Source organism: Alligator sinensis, unplaced genomic scaffold (assembly GCF_000455745.1).
Source record: "Alligator sinensis unplaced genomic scaffold, ASM45574v1 scaffold482_1, whole genome shotgun sequence".
In the NCBI taxonomy this organism is placed as follows: domain Eukaryota; kingdom Metazoa; phylum Chordata; order Crocodylia; family Alligatoridae; genus Alligator; species Alligator sinensis.
The window spans coordinates 2,483,675-2,496,527 of NW_005842084.1; positions in this window are offsets into that span (position 1 = coordinate 2,483,675).

The following is a 12,853-nucleotide window of genomic DNA, read 5'->3' on the forward strand; positions in this document are numbered from 1 at the left end:
GCGAGGCCATCCGTCACCCCCTCCGCTGCAATGGAATGGGAGGAGCGGGCGGCAGAGTCGCGTTCCCGGTCCCGCCCCGGCTCCCCGCCGCGCCTGCGCAGTGAGAGGTGCTGGTTGGGTGAGGGCAATGACGACGATTACCGTATTTCCATGATAATTTCAACCCTTGTACAATCAAGACTAGCTAAAGTGTTCAAAATTTCCGGCAACTTTGGAGGCACTTAATTGATGAGCATACACAAAACGTGACTTTCAGGTTTGCTATCAGCACTTTCTTATGCCACTTGGTTCAAAATAAAAAAATGCTTCAACTTTGAGGACCCAGTTCTCACTCACTCATTGGCGATTTATAGCAAGCGATAGAAATAAATAAGACTTATTTGCATAGTTTTTTCAGTGTATTGTAGTTTTTCAGCAAATATGATAATTTTGAGCTTCCTATAGGATAATGTCATACTTGCCACCTGGCAATGCTGGATGAGGGGCTCAACTTGCAGCCGGCAGGGCCTTGCCCTCAGCCCACTGGGCTCCCTGCGGCCCTAGTGCTGGCTGGCAGGACGCGCTGCCGTGTGCTCCGCCGCGTAGCCGCCACTTACAGTTTCGAAGCAAGCACCTGGCAGTGGCACCAGCGGCTGTAGTCAGGCAGCACTGAGGGAGTCGCTTGACTTGACAGCTTGTTAGTTTCCCTGGGAGCCCTTGTAGGGGCTTCATCCCCGGGTGTTAACGGCCCCCTCTCCTTTGTAATGGTCTTGCTGTGCCACCAGTCCAATTAGCCTTTGCTTTGCCATGCTGCTGGCTGTTCCCCACTCCTGCTGACCCTGCAAACTGCTTTTTACTCCTTCCAAAGAAGCAATATTTGTTTTTGCTTCAGTCTTAAGCTGAATGAGGCAGCCCTTGGCCCCTGGCATATTAGTAAAGCTTCTCGTTTCTTTTTTCCAGGAGAAAAACAGGAGTTGTGTTACATGGGAGGATGTGCCTCACCATCTCCACCCCCCCCACTTCTCAAAATCCTAGATATTTGTAGTGGTCGTCGCCTCTCTGTCATTCCTTTTCCACCCAAACTTGAAACCTACCTGCCTAGGAGAAGCAGTGGCCTTTCTGTGCGGACACCCCGAGGGAGTCAAATGACTTGTTATCAATCAGGGATTCGGGTTTTCTGTTTGCCGCAGAAATATCCCCTTTAAAAGAGAAAAAATCCAGGAAAACACAGGTTTCCCCTTGCAGACTGACAGTTCCAGCCTGCAAGGAGCTGCTTGGGGCTGGGGGGAGTGGGGCACAGCAGGTGCCACACAAATGTGCACATGCAGGTGGCAACCAGGAGGCGTGGTAGGAAAGCAGCTCTCTCCGGGTAAGTCTATGCAGGGGGTCACAGGAAATGCATTGGGTGGGGGGGCATGTGCCCCCGCAGATTTCTGCACTCATAGTGGGGTGCAGGGCATGGGGCTGCAGCTGAGCCAGACCAGCTCCAGGCAGGAGCCACTTCTGCAGCTCAGCAGGGGGGACCCAACACATGAGGGAGTGCTGTACTGTCATGGCTACCAAGGTGAGGCACCTCCTGCCCGCCCAACAGCAAGGTGCAGAACTCTACATCAGCATCTCACCTTGGCAGCCATGGCAGTGTGGCACTCGCCCCCATCTTGCTGTGGGTGTAGAAATCTGCGGGGCACATGCCTCCCCCTCACCTGCCTGTGCCCCCCAATGTGTTACCTGTGCCCACACCCCCCACTTCCCCACACACCCACCCCCTTCCTCACACATTGGGAGCAACAGGTCAGGAGTGATGGGGCACCAGCAGGGCTGGGCTTCAGGAGTAAGGGGCACCAGAAGGGCAACAGCATTGGCAGGTGCAGGGCACCTGCATATCAGGGCTGCTCAGCACCACAAAGTAGCAAGTGAGATAGCCGCAACTGGACCTGTGTCTTGTATATATGTATTCGTATAGTGGCATTTCATTTTAATCTCAGGAAAAAAAAAAAAAAAGATTTGGGGTTTGGGTTTTTTTTAGCAGAGAAAGCCAGGATCCCTGGTTATAATCTATCTAACGCCTGCTAATCTCCCTTTGCTTGACAGGTATTAATGACTCTTTTTTAATGGTCTTGCTGTTTCACTATTCAAACTATCCTTTCTTTTGCTATGTTGCTATTTGTTGGCCATTCCTAGTAATGTCTCTCTTCTATTTCACAGCCCTCCAGACTGCTTTTAGCTCGAGCTAAAACCCTTAGCTCAGGTGTAGTAATATTGACTCAGGTGTAGGAATGAGTCAAGGTATTGGAGGTATTCAAGAAAATGAGATTGTTTTCGGAATCTGAATAAGAGATATAAATTTCACTATAATGGCTATATGACTAATAAAACTATTTTTTAGCTACTTTTGCCTAGTCTGTATTTTTTAAATTTTATATATGTTCCAAGACATTAGCGCACATCCTTGGAAGGTTTCTGCTTTGATCTTAAACTGAATAATGTAATGTTTTTCTAGCTGTCTCTGGTCTCTCTGAAGCTGCACTGTCTGCCTTGCCATAACCTGTACCTGTAACCTACACCTGATAGAAAACACACAAAACTTCTCTTGTAACCATCCACAAAAGACTGTAACCCTTCCCAAGGACCTTAGAGTCAAAAGGGCCCTGCTCATTCACACAGCCTTTCCAGCAGGGAGATGAATTTCTCTGCTCTCTAGCTTCCTATTGCAAACACGACAGGAGGTTCTTACTTAATCCCAAGAGGACCGTAGCATGTAACCATGTCCATTACTCTGCCTGACCTAGGCAAACAAAGTCTCCCAGTCAACAGTAACAAACAACCTCTCCTGCACAAAACTTACAACCTTAGTCACAATTACCATACAGTTCTACCTTACTACACGTCTTAGCTAACCCCTCTAGAAAGGGTCATCCTGTACCAACAGATTCCCTGATCGGTCAGGTTATTGCCCTTGTGTCCTGGCTAAGCGGCCAATTGTTGGGCTGAATTTTAAGAACCAGCCCCTATACCTTTGTTCCAGGTGAGCACATCCCTCACACTGACCACAACACATGCCAGTTGATAATAGGCGAGTTTATTGATACAGAGTGATAACAAAAAGCCACAACACAAACAATTCTATATCTACCAGTCCTAGGGCTGTCATCAGAGTCAAGGTACATCTGGCCAGGATGCAATCGTCACTTCTGAGGCTCCCTCTTAGGTGTCATCAGTCTGGAGGTGGGATTTCGAGGCTCACAGCTCTCCTTGGTGGGGTACATAAGACAGGCTGCTGGTATGTCCTCTGTCTATGGTGGCCTTGGGGACCCTTCTCGGGAAACGGGGATGGGGACCATCAAGTGTTTCCTTTTGTCTTTGGCATAACAGACATCTGCAAAGCTTCAACAAACCGCTGACACCAAGGATTTTTCAGCTGCTTAACCCATTTCTCTAGATGTTACTTAATACATTCCTATACAGTAGAACTCCAACTTATGCATACATTGCATTCCTGAGAAACTTCACGTATCGGAAATTCATGCAACATGAAGTGAATTTTCCCATAGGAAATAATAGAAAGTTGAGGGGTTGCGTTCCTTGGACCTCACATTTATGACACCAAAGACACCAAATGCAACCTTTTTCAACCAATGCTTTATTTATTGTCAGGGGATGGGGTCCCCAGGGATGGCCTAGATACTCCTATGGCTCCTTGACTGTGCCAATCCTGCCCAACTGGCACCCTGTTTCTCTCCTGCCATGTCTTCTTGGTAATTATTATGAGTAGGGAGGCTGCTCTCAAGATTGTTTGGACACGGTCCTGATGGACCCCACTGAACCCTGTGGGTTCTTGGACCCATTTTGGGTCCTGCACAAGATGGTTGCTTCATAGAGCACCCTCAATCTTATGGGCTCCAAAACCACACCTTTGCCATCTGCGAGGCTTGGGGCATGGCATTTACACATTGCCCTTCTGGGGCCTTAATTAGCTTGGCCTCTGGTCATCACTGGGCTCTCCACAGCCCTGTCTCCACACCCCTGACGCTGGGGTCTGTTCACCCCGTTTGTCTCCACGCCCCCTGGCACTGGGGTCCCCACACTGTAGTGCTCTCCCCCACCCAATGAGGCCTCCTTCTTCCCCAATAGCCTCAGCCCAATCCACTGGTCTATAAACAGCAATTAAAATGAGCTCCTGGGCTATAACATAACACCAGCAGTTTAGGGTGTGCTCTGTCCCTTTAAACAAATCAAACCCACACCCCCCACCAAGTGCCTTGCAGGCTAGGGTACCTGGTAGGCTCCTGGAGCCTCATTAGCCGTAAGTGCAGCATATCAGGTAGCTGCAACATCTCTAGGCGATTCCTCCCTAGAGGCTCCTTCCCCTTTGGCTGCTGACAGAGAACTGACCCTCTCATCCCAGCCCTGGGGTTTATATGTACCCAGGGCCCTGCCTCTTCCCATCAGCTGACCAGCTGCAGGGGCAGGCCAATTCCCTCCTTAGCCTGCTGCCACAGTAACCTGCACCGGTGGGGTTCCTGCCTGACTGCTAGGGCCCTCTCTCTAGGCAGTTTCTGCCCTTAAAGAAGCAGACACCTTAGTGCCCTGTGACAATTGTGTTACAAAAACAAATTGTAAACATATTTATTCATTTACATTATAAGTAAAATAATAAAAAAATACAAAATGGACATGCAATAATCTTCAATCCATCCATCAATGGGAAGCAAAGTCTTCATCCAGGTCAAACACATCAAAAGATGGCAGTGATATCTCTCCCCCAGAAGTGGCTGGCTTTTCCGCAGAAGTGAAGGGCTGGGAGTTGGTTGATTGAGTCGAGATAGTGCTGTCCCGCTTCCTGAAGAACTTGTCCAAGGAAGACTGCACTGAGCAGCGCTGCTTCTCCCTGTAAAGCTCCGTGTATCAGCCATTGGCTTTCTTTATCAGCCTGGCAACCTTAGCACTTCTTTCATGATTGGGGTTGTTTTCATAAAAGAAGGCTAGGTAACCATCCAAAAGTTTGAACGCATCAGCCATGCCTTTCATCGTGAGAACTCGTGGGGGAAGGGCCTTTCATTTTCTTCCATGGGCTTTTCCTCTTCATGACTCTCCCTATCCAGCTCAAGAAGATCCTCATTTGAGAGTTCCTCCCTATGGGAATCGAGCAGCTCAGCCACGTTTTCCTCATTGACCTGCTCAAAGCCCACACTTTTAGCCATCTCAAAGATCTCATGTCTTGCATCACTGATAAATTAATCAGCAGCAAAGCCTTGGAAATCATTCACAACAGCAGACCAGATGTTTTTCCAGACACCATTAAGGCACTGCTGTGTAACATCATTCCAGATGTCTCCAATAATGTCTATAGCCATTTTGTTATTAAATGCCTTCCAAAATTCTTTGACATTTGCCTTTTCTTTTGACTCTGTCTCATTGATAAGCTTCTTGAAGGTCCTTCATAGATAATAGCTCTTGAAAGCTCGAATAACACCCTGATCCATGGGCTGGATGGGCGACGTTGTGTTCTGTGGCAAGAACAGCACCTTAATGTTCTCACTGAGGTCACCAAAACTTGGCGGGTGTCCTGGAGCATTATCAAGCAATAGAATTTTGAAAGGCAGATTTTGCCTGTCACAATAAGCCCTCAATTCCAAATGCAGCAGACTGGAAAAATAATCTTCAAACAATGATCCAGTAACCCACCCTTTCCAGTTGGCTCTCCAATAAACAGGCAGGTGCCCCTTTGCATAACCCTTAAGCACCCAAGGGTTTTTGGTGAGGTAAACAATCAATGGTTTGAGCTTGAAGTCGCCAGCTGCATTCGCTCTGAGCAGCAGTGTGCAGCAATCCTTCATGGCCTTGAACCTTGGGACAGTTCTCTCCTCGACTGAGATAAACATGCGACTCAGCATCCGTTTCCAGAAGAGTCTGGTTTCGTCCAAATTTAAAACTTGCCTTGGATCGTGGCTTCCCTCCTCAATGGTAGCCTGTAGGATTGAAGGAAATTTATCTGCAGCACTTTTATCAGCAGCTGCTGCTTCGCCCTTCAGTTTCAGATTATGAAATCCATGGCATGCTTTAAATCTATCAAACCATCCGGCACTTGCATTAAATAGCTTGGCTTCAGGATCATCACGCTTTAACATTTCATAAATGCTGTGTGCTTTTGCTTGAATCACCTGGGTCAAAAGCAGCATGTGTTCTTGATTCTGGTGCTCAATCCGTGTTGTCAACCATCTTCTCCATGATGGCTGACCTTGTTAATGAAACACAGGCAATAGATAAACGTGTAACACTCTTCCAGGACTCCTTCATTTTCTACGCATTGTCCCTAATTGTGCAGAGAGTTGACTCACTGAGCCCTGTAGCACACCTGATTTCCTTGGTCTTCTCACCTCTTTCGTATCTCTTCACAACTTCAAGTTTTTCTTCCAAAGTTATAGCTTTTCTTTCCCTTGTAGAGGCAGAAGCACTTGTAGAATCAGTATTAGAAGCACTCATCTTGAACACAATGCTGACACTGAGGCTGAATCCTAAATCCAGAATCCTGCTTGGGAATCTAAGCTGCGCGTGACTCCATTTGACTTGGTCTGCACATCTCGCATATATACACGAATGACACGCATCTCGGGGTGTATTTTTCTGCTTGGGTGCTAATATTAATTCATGTAAATGCAGGACTCGGGTAAGTCGAATACACATAAACGGGGTTCTACTATACTTCTTACAACCTTCTATTCAGATACCACCTCTGTTTCCATACTTTAAAGTCTACTTGTCTTAAGTCACATAATATATCTTAAAATCCGTGGTCACCAAATTTTAGGGCTGTGTGAAGCTTCTGTCCTGATCCGATTTGGCGGAGATTTGGCCTGATTCGGTGGCCAAATCTCTGAATCCGAATCGAATCAGAGGATCCTTTGATCTCTCCGAACCAAACTGGAACCCTCCAAATCGATTTGGAGAGATTTGGAAAGAATTGGACATAGAGACAGCTTTAAATGTTTTTTCTACAAACCTTTAGGTAGCAGGGGCTCATGAATGCTGTGATGCTGGGGCAAATGAAGTATCCCACAGGAGCATGGGGGGCTCCCCAGCATGCTTGGCAGCAGACCCGGAAGTAGACCAGAAGCACTTCTGGTCCACTTCCAGGTCAGCTGGGGAGCACGCCAGGGGCCCCCCTGTGCCTCTCTGGCTCAGTGACTGGTGCCTCCTGGGCCTGGGGGGAGCACCCAGGATCCCCCTGCGGCTGATTGCTGAGCCAGGGAGGTGCAGGGCAGGGGTTCCCAACGTGCTCCCTGGCAGTGGACCAGAAGTACTTCCGGTCCACTTCCTGGTTCTCCACCAAGCACATGGAGGACCCCCCCACACTCCTGTGGGATGCTCCATGCACCCCAGCATTGCAGCATTCTCAAGCTGAGCTGGTACCTCGAGGTATGTAGAAAAAACTTTTAAGGCTGTGTCTATGAATCAGCATCGAATTTTCAGATATGGATTCACCTGAATCGAATCAGGGATGGTGATCTGAATCAACAAATAGAATTGCTGTCCCTGATTTGGGGCGAATCTGAATTGAATAAGGCCTGCTTCGCACACCCCTACTAAATTTCCCCTTCTAACCCTCAGGGACAGCTACAGCCAAGGATTAGTGGTAGGAGCAGAGATCCTAAACTCCCTCCTTAGTTTCTCGGGTAATCTACAGCCAAGAGACATCCATAAACTTGTTTATAACTCGTTCCTTCTTTTTCCAAAAGAAAAACATCTCTGAATCTCTGGATTGGCGAGAATCCAACTTCTCCTGTAAGCTCAGGGAATTCTACAGTCTGAGTTGTGTACACCAAAAGAAAAATAAACATGGAGCTTCTTCTGTATCCCTTCTTTCGCAGTTCTCTGCCACTTAAATGTTACATAAATTGCCAATTGCCCAAATCACAACCAAGACCTTATCAAGGAGGATAAGGCAAGATGTCGTGTTTATTGATTAAGTGCTTAATACACGCACACACGCACACACCACATTCATACCCCAATTTGTGTTCTGCACTGGTATACGTTACCAGTCTTATCAGTGCTTGGATAAACTTAGTGGCCAGCCAAGGTGATCATGAGTAGGAGCCAGGATTCTGCCAGTCCATCTTGTCAGGCGAACCGATGCTCCAGGATGACATGCAGAACAGGACCCAGAATCAATATATCTTGCCCCATCTTCTATAGCCTTGTCAATTCAGCCAGTCCTCTGGGCTTTTGCTGTGTTCTTTCTTGAAGGTCGATTGCCATTGTTCCCTCACTGTTCTGGGGCAGATTCTTCTTGTTTTGGTCTGCGTTCTTCAGCAAGTTGCCAGCTGATGTTTTCCTTTTCCACAGACACACTGTCACCCATTCTCTCACACATACAGCATACAAAGATTGAGCACTTATGTCAAGCTACAGATCAATACAAAATGGAGTTTCTTAAGGCAATGCAAAACTCAGGAAAATACATAAGATTAAAAGCAATTGGCAAAAAGTCTATTTGTATAACACTAGGCCCCTAGTATATTAGTAAAGTTTCTAGTTTAACTAGAGACAGATATTATTTGTGTTACACAGTTATGTGCCACACCATCTGCACCCGCATTTTCAAAGTCCTAAAACTGCTCTAGAGCTCTGTGCTCTAGATTGGCCACATGGAGTGGGGTGAGGAAACAGAAGCAAGATCCTGGCAGTGCAAGGCCCAATCCAGGCAGTGGAGGGCCAAAATCTGGGCATGTGGGCCCTGATCTAGGCACCAACCCCCCAGCATCCAGTTGGTGGACTGGCGCCTTGCACTGGTCATCCAGCCTATGGGGCCAAAAGGTTGGGCATCACTTGCCTAGATAATGTTGGTTGAGGTGCAGGCAAAAGAAGCTATAATCCACACTTAGCATGTTTGTGTTCCAGGGGCTGCTGTGATACTCTGTGGTGGTCATGCAATCCCTGCCTGGCTCTAACTCTAGGGTGCCCTCCCCTCTCCTACTCAGCCACCATGCCTTTGGTGCAATTTTTTTTTTAGAAAGAAGACTACCTAAGGATTCTAGAGTGAGACTAAACATGGGTTCTGTCCTCCCCATTACCCACTCCCATGCCTCGCAGGCGATACTCCCACATGCTTCCCCTGGGCTCTGGGCTCCCAGCCCCAGTCCCTCCCCCTCCTGGGCTCTGGGCTCCTTGGCCCCTTTGGTCTCTGGCTGTGGTCCCTGACCTTTAGGCCTGCCCTGGCCCTGCTCCTAGGCCAATTGACTCCCTGACCCCAGCAGTCATCCCTGACTTTTGGTCTATCTAGACCCTGGCCCTACTCCTAGGGGAGTGAGACCTGCAGGCACCCAGGCCCTGCTGATGCTCACCCCTCTTGGGTTCCAGACCTCTGCACTCTCTGGCCCTGCTGACACCATTCTCTCCTTTCCTGGGCTACAAGCACCCAGACCCAGTCCTCGCCCCCTTCCTGCACTATGGGCTCCTTGCCCCCCTCAGCCTCCAGCTCTGGTCCCTGCCTTTCGGTCCCACTAGACCCTGGCCCTGCTCCTAGGCCAGCGAGACCTTCAGGCTTCCTGGCTCTGCTAACATACACCCCTCTGTGGGCTACAGCTCTCTGGGCCCCAAGCCCTCTCTTCTCAGCCCCTCCTGGGCTCAGGCTCTATCCCTGTAAGCCCTAGGCCTATTGTTATGCAAATGAAAGGAATGTTATGCAAATGGAATAAATACCAGCTTTAGATTAGGTAAATAACAAGGGCATAGACTTTTGCCTATTGCCTTAATCTTGTGTATTATTTTGATGCTTTTTTGTGTATTTTCTTGAGTTTTGCACTGCCTTAAGGAACTCCATTTTGTATTGCTCTGTAGCTTGACATAAGTGCTTCTCAACCTTTGACTCCTTTGTACGCTGCATGGGTGAGAGTGTGTTTGTGGAAAAGGAAAGCAACACTTGGTGACTGGGTGAAGAATGCAGACAGATAAAAGACCAAGACAAAAAGAATCCTCTCCAGAACAGAGAACAACATCAATCTGCCTTCAAGGAGGAACACAGTGATAACACAGCAAAAGCCCAGAGGACTGACTGAATTGACAAGACTATCAAAGGTGGGGTGAGACGTGTCAGTTTTGGGTCTTGTTCTGCATAACATTCTGGAGCATCGGTTCAGCTGATGAGATGGACCGACAGAAGCCTGACTCCCACTCGTGATCAACTTAGCTGGCCTAAGTTGACTTGAGCACCAATGAGACTGGTGACGTATACCAGCGCAGAACAGAAATCAGCATATGAGTGTGTGTGTGTGTGTGTGTGTGTGTGTGCGCGCGCGCGCGTGCATGTACACTAAGTGCTTAATCAATAAACATGTCTTGCCTTGCCCCCTCTTACAAAGGTCTTGCTCATTTTGAGCTAACTACTTAACACTATCTCTGTCAAGGCCTGCCTCTGCCACTTACCCAGCTCCAATGCTAATCCAGGAGCTCCTCTCCTTGTGGCACTCAGGAGAAGACTGCCTGACCAGCTCAGGCCCTGGGTAGGGTTACCATATTTCCAAAAAAGAGGACACCTGTTGGGAGGGAGGAGGGGCAGGAGGGAGGAGAGGGGGAAGGGTTATATGATTGGGCAGAGGGCAGTGATATGCCCGGGCCCTGCCTCTGCCCCTCATTCCTAAGCCACTTCAGTGCCCCCGGGCCTGCTGGTGTCTCTTACCCTGGACCTGCAGTCCGCTTCCCCCCACCAGGCCTGCCAGTGCATTGCACTCCTGACTTGCAGCCCCTGCCCCCACCCCAGCCCCACTGCCCACACAACTTGCATGCAAGCGCACGTACTCTCTCTATCTCTGTGTCTCTCTCTTACCTGCAAACAGCTTGTAAGAGAGGGGATACCCCAACAGCCAATCACCTTGCCCTGCTGCTCCACTGCAGAGCATGTGATCCCCTGACAGCCAATCATCTTGCTCCGCTGCTCCCAGCCCTAAGCAGCCAAGCTGGAAGTGCCCAGGAAAAGCAGAGGCAGAGCAAAAGCCCAGACATTTGCTCACATGGTGAAAAAAACCTGCCCACACAGGGGGCCAAAAAAGAGGACATGTCCAGGAAAACCCAGACACATGGTAATCCTAGCCCTGGGTTTATATGCCTCAAGCCCCACCCCATCTGATCAGGTGACTTTCTAATCACCCTCCTCTCCCCCCTGCCACCTGCAGGCTGCTTCTCCCCTAGCCTTTCCTCTTAAAGTAACAGATATACCAAGCTCCCTGTCACACCACATCATTCTGTTCAGTGATGATGTAGTCTGTGCTGAAGGAGCACAACCAGCATCCAGGTCCATTATAAGGCCTGGTGCCATGGTGAGAACAGGAGGTAGGTAGTCTGTTGCTTGAGAGAAACCATTTGAGACTGAGGTTTTGTACGTGTCATACCAAAAGGAGTTCTAGGGAATAGAGGTGTTTTTCCCAAGTGTTAATGACATAAATGTTTGCTTATGCCATCAGCCAGTGTCACTGGGGACATGAAAATACAGAAATAGAGTTCATGTCAGTTTTTGGGTTCTTTTTTCCCCTCCAGTGTCTCTTTCACATAGATTTTTTTTTCAGCCAATTAAAGCCTTTTATTAATTAGTTTTTCTCTTTTTACCATTGTCCTGATATCCTGCTTCTTTCTATTTAGTTGGTACTCATTCTGAACCACAGAGTTAACTTTATTTAAGAGCATTATATCTGTTCAGAAAGAAGTGAACGGCACCCTCTATATGGCTGAATGACCTAGTAGGTAATTCAAAGCCAGGAATCAGGCAAAATGACATGAGATTCTATGATGTGCTTAAAATACCATATGAACCTCTTCCAATTAGTTACATTTGTGTTATGAATTTGGATGGAAACACCTTTTAAAAGGAAAAAAAAACATTAGAAATGTCATCTTACAGTTTTAATAGTCTACTCAACTTTAACAATAGGATGCATGAAAGCATCAGTGATGAAGCTATTGATAAAATACCTCAATATGCTATCAGAGAAATTCTTGCCAACTACCTTATTTTAGAAACTGAAAAGGTAAGCACATTGCTTTCATCCAGCAAGGCACTTTGTTCTGATGCTAATCTCACTAAAGCTTGTACAGCTGGACTGCTAAAATTCAATGTTCTACCAAGCTCTTTCAGCTGGTGTACCATAAAGGAACTGTCCCCCATGAATAGAGATGCTTTTATTGTCGAAGAAAAAAGTAATAATTTCATATGTAGGAATTTCCTTGCTACTGGCTGCTGGCAAGGTCCTTGTAAGAAATACCAGTATACTGCATATAGCTGAGAGAGTTTTACTTAATAGCCGGTGTCTTTCAAATACAAGAGAAACACAGAAAGCATCTCTTGGTTGACCTAAACCAACTCTGCCTTTGACAGAAAGCTCATGAAATCGAGGCCATGGCGCAAACTGGTCTATGATGGTTCTACAGGAGGGATAGAGAAGGAAGGAAGGGAGGGGGTGTGGCGCTCTATGTCAAAAGCAATACACATCATCTGCCAGCAAAATGGGGTCAGAGGAGGGGAAAGCTGAAGTGCTCTGGATCAAGATACAAGGGGGTCGTGGGGAGAGGGATTTAACGGTGGGGGTCTACTACAGACCCCCCAACCAAGGGGAAGAGCTGGACTGGGAATTTTCGGGCCAGCTTGCACAGGCACTTAAGGCAAGGGATGTAGTTGTCACGGGTGATCTAAATTACCCGGACATCTGCTGGGAGGAGCAGTCAGCCAGGTCGGACCGTTCCAGGAGGTTCCTGGCCAAGATACAGGACCTCCACTTAACCCAGGAGGTGCACAATCCCACCAGAGGAAATGCCCTGTTGGACCTGGTCCTGGCCACAGGCAATGATCTGGTAAGGGGGCTCCAGGTCCTTGACCACATGGGTG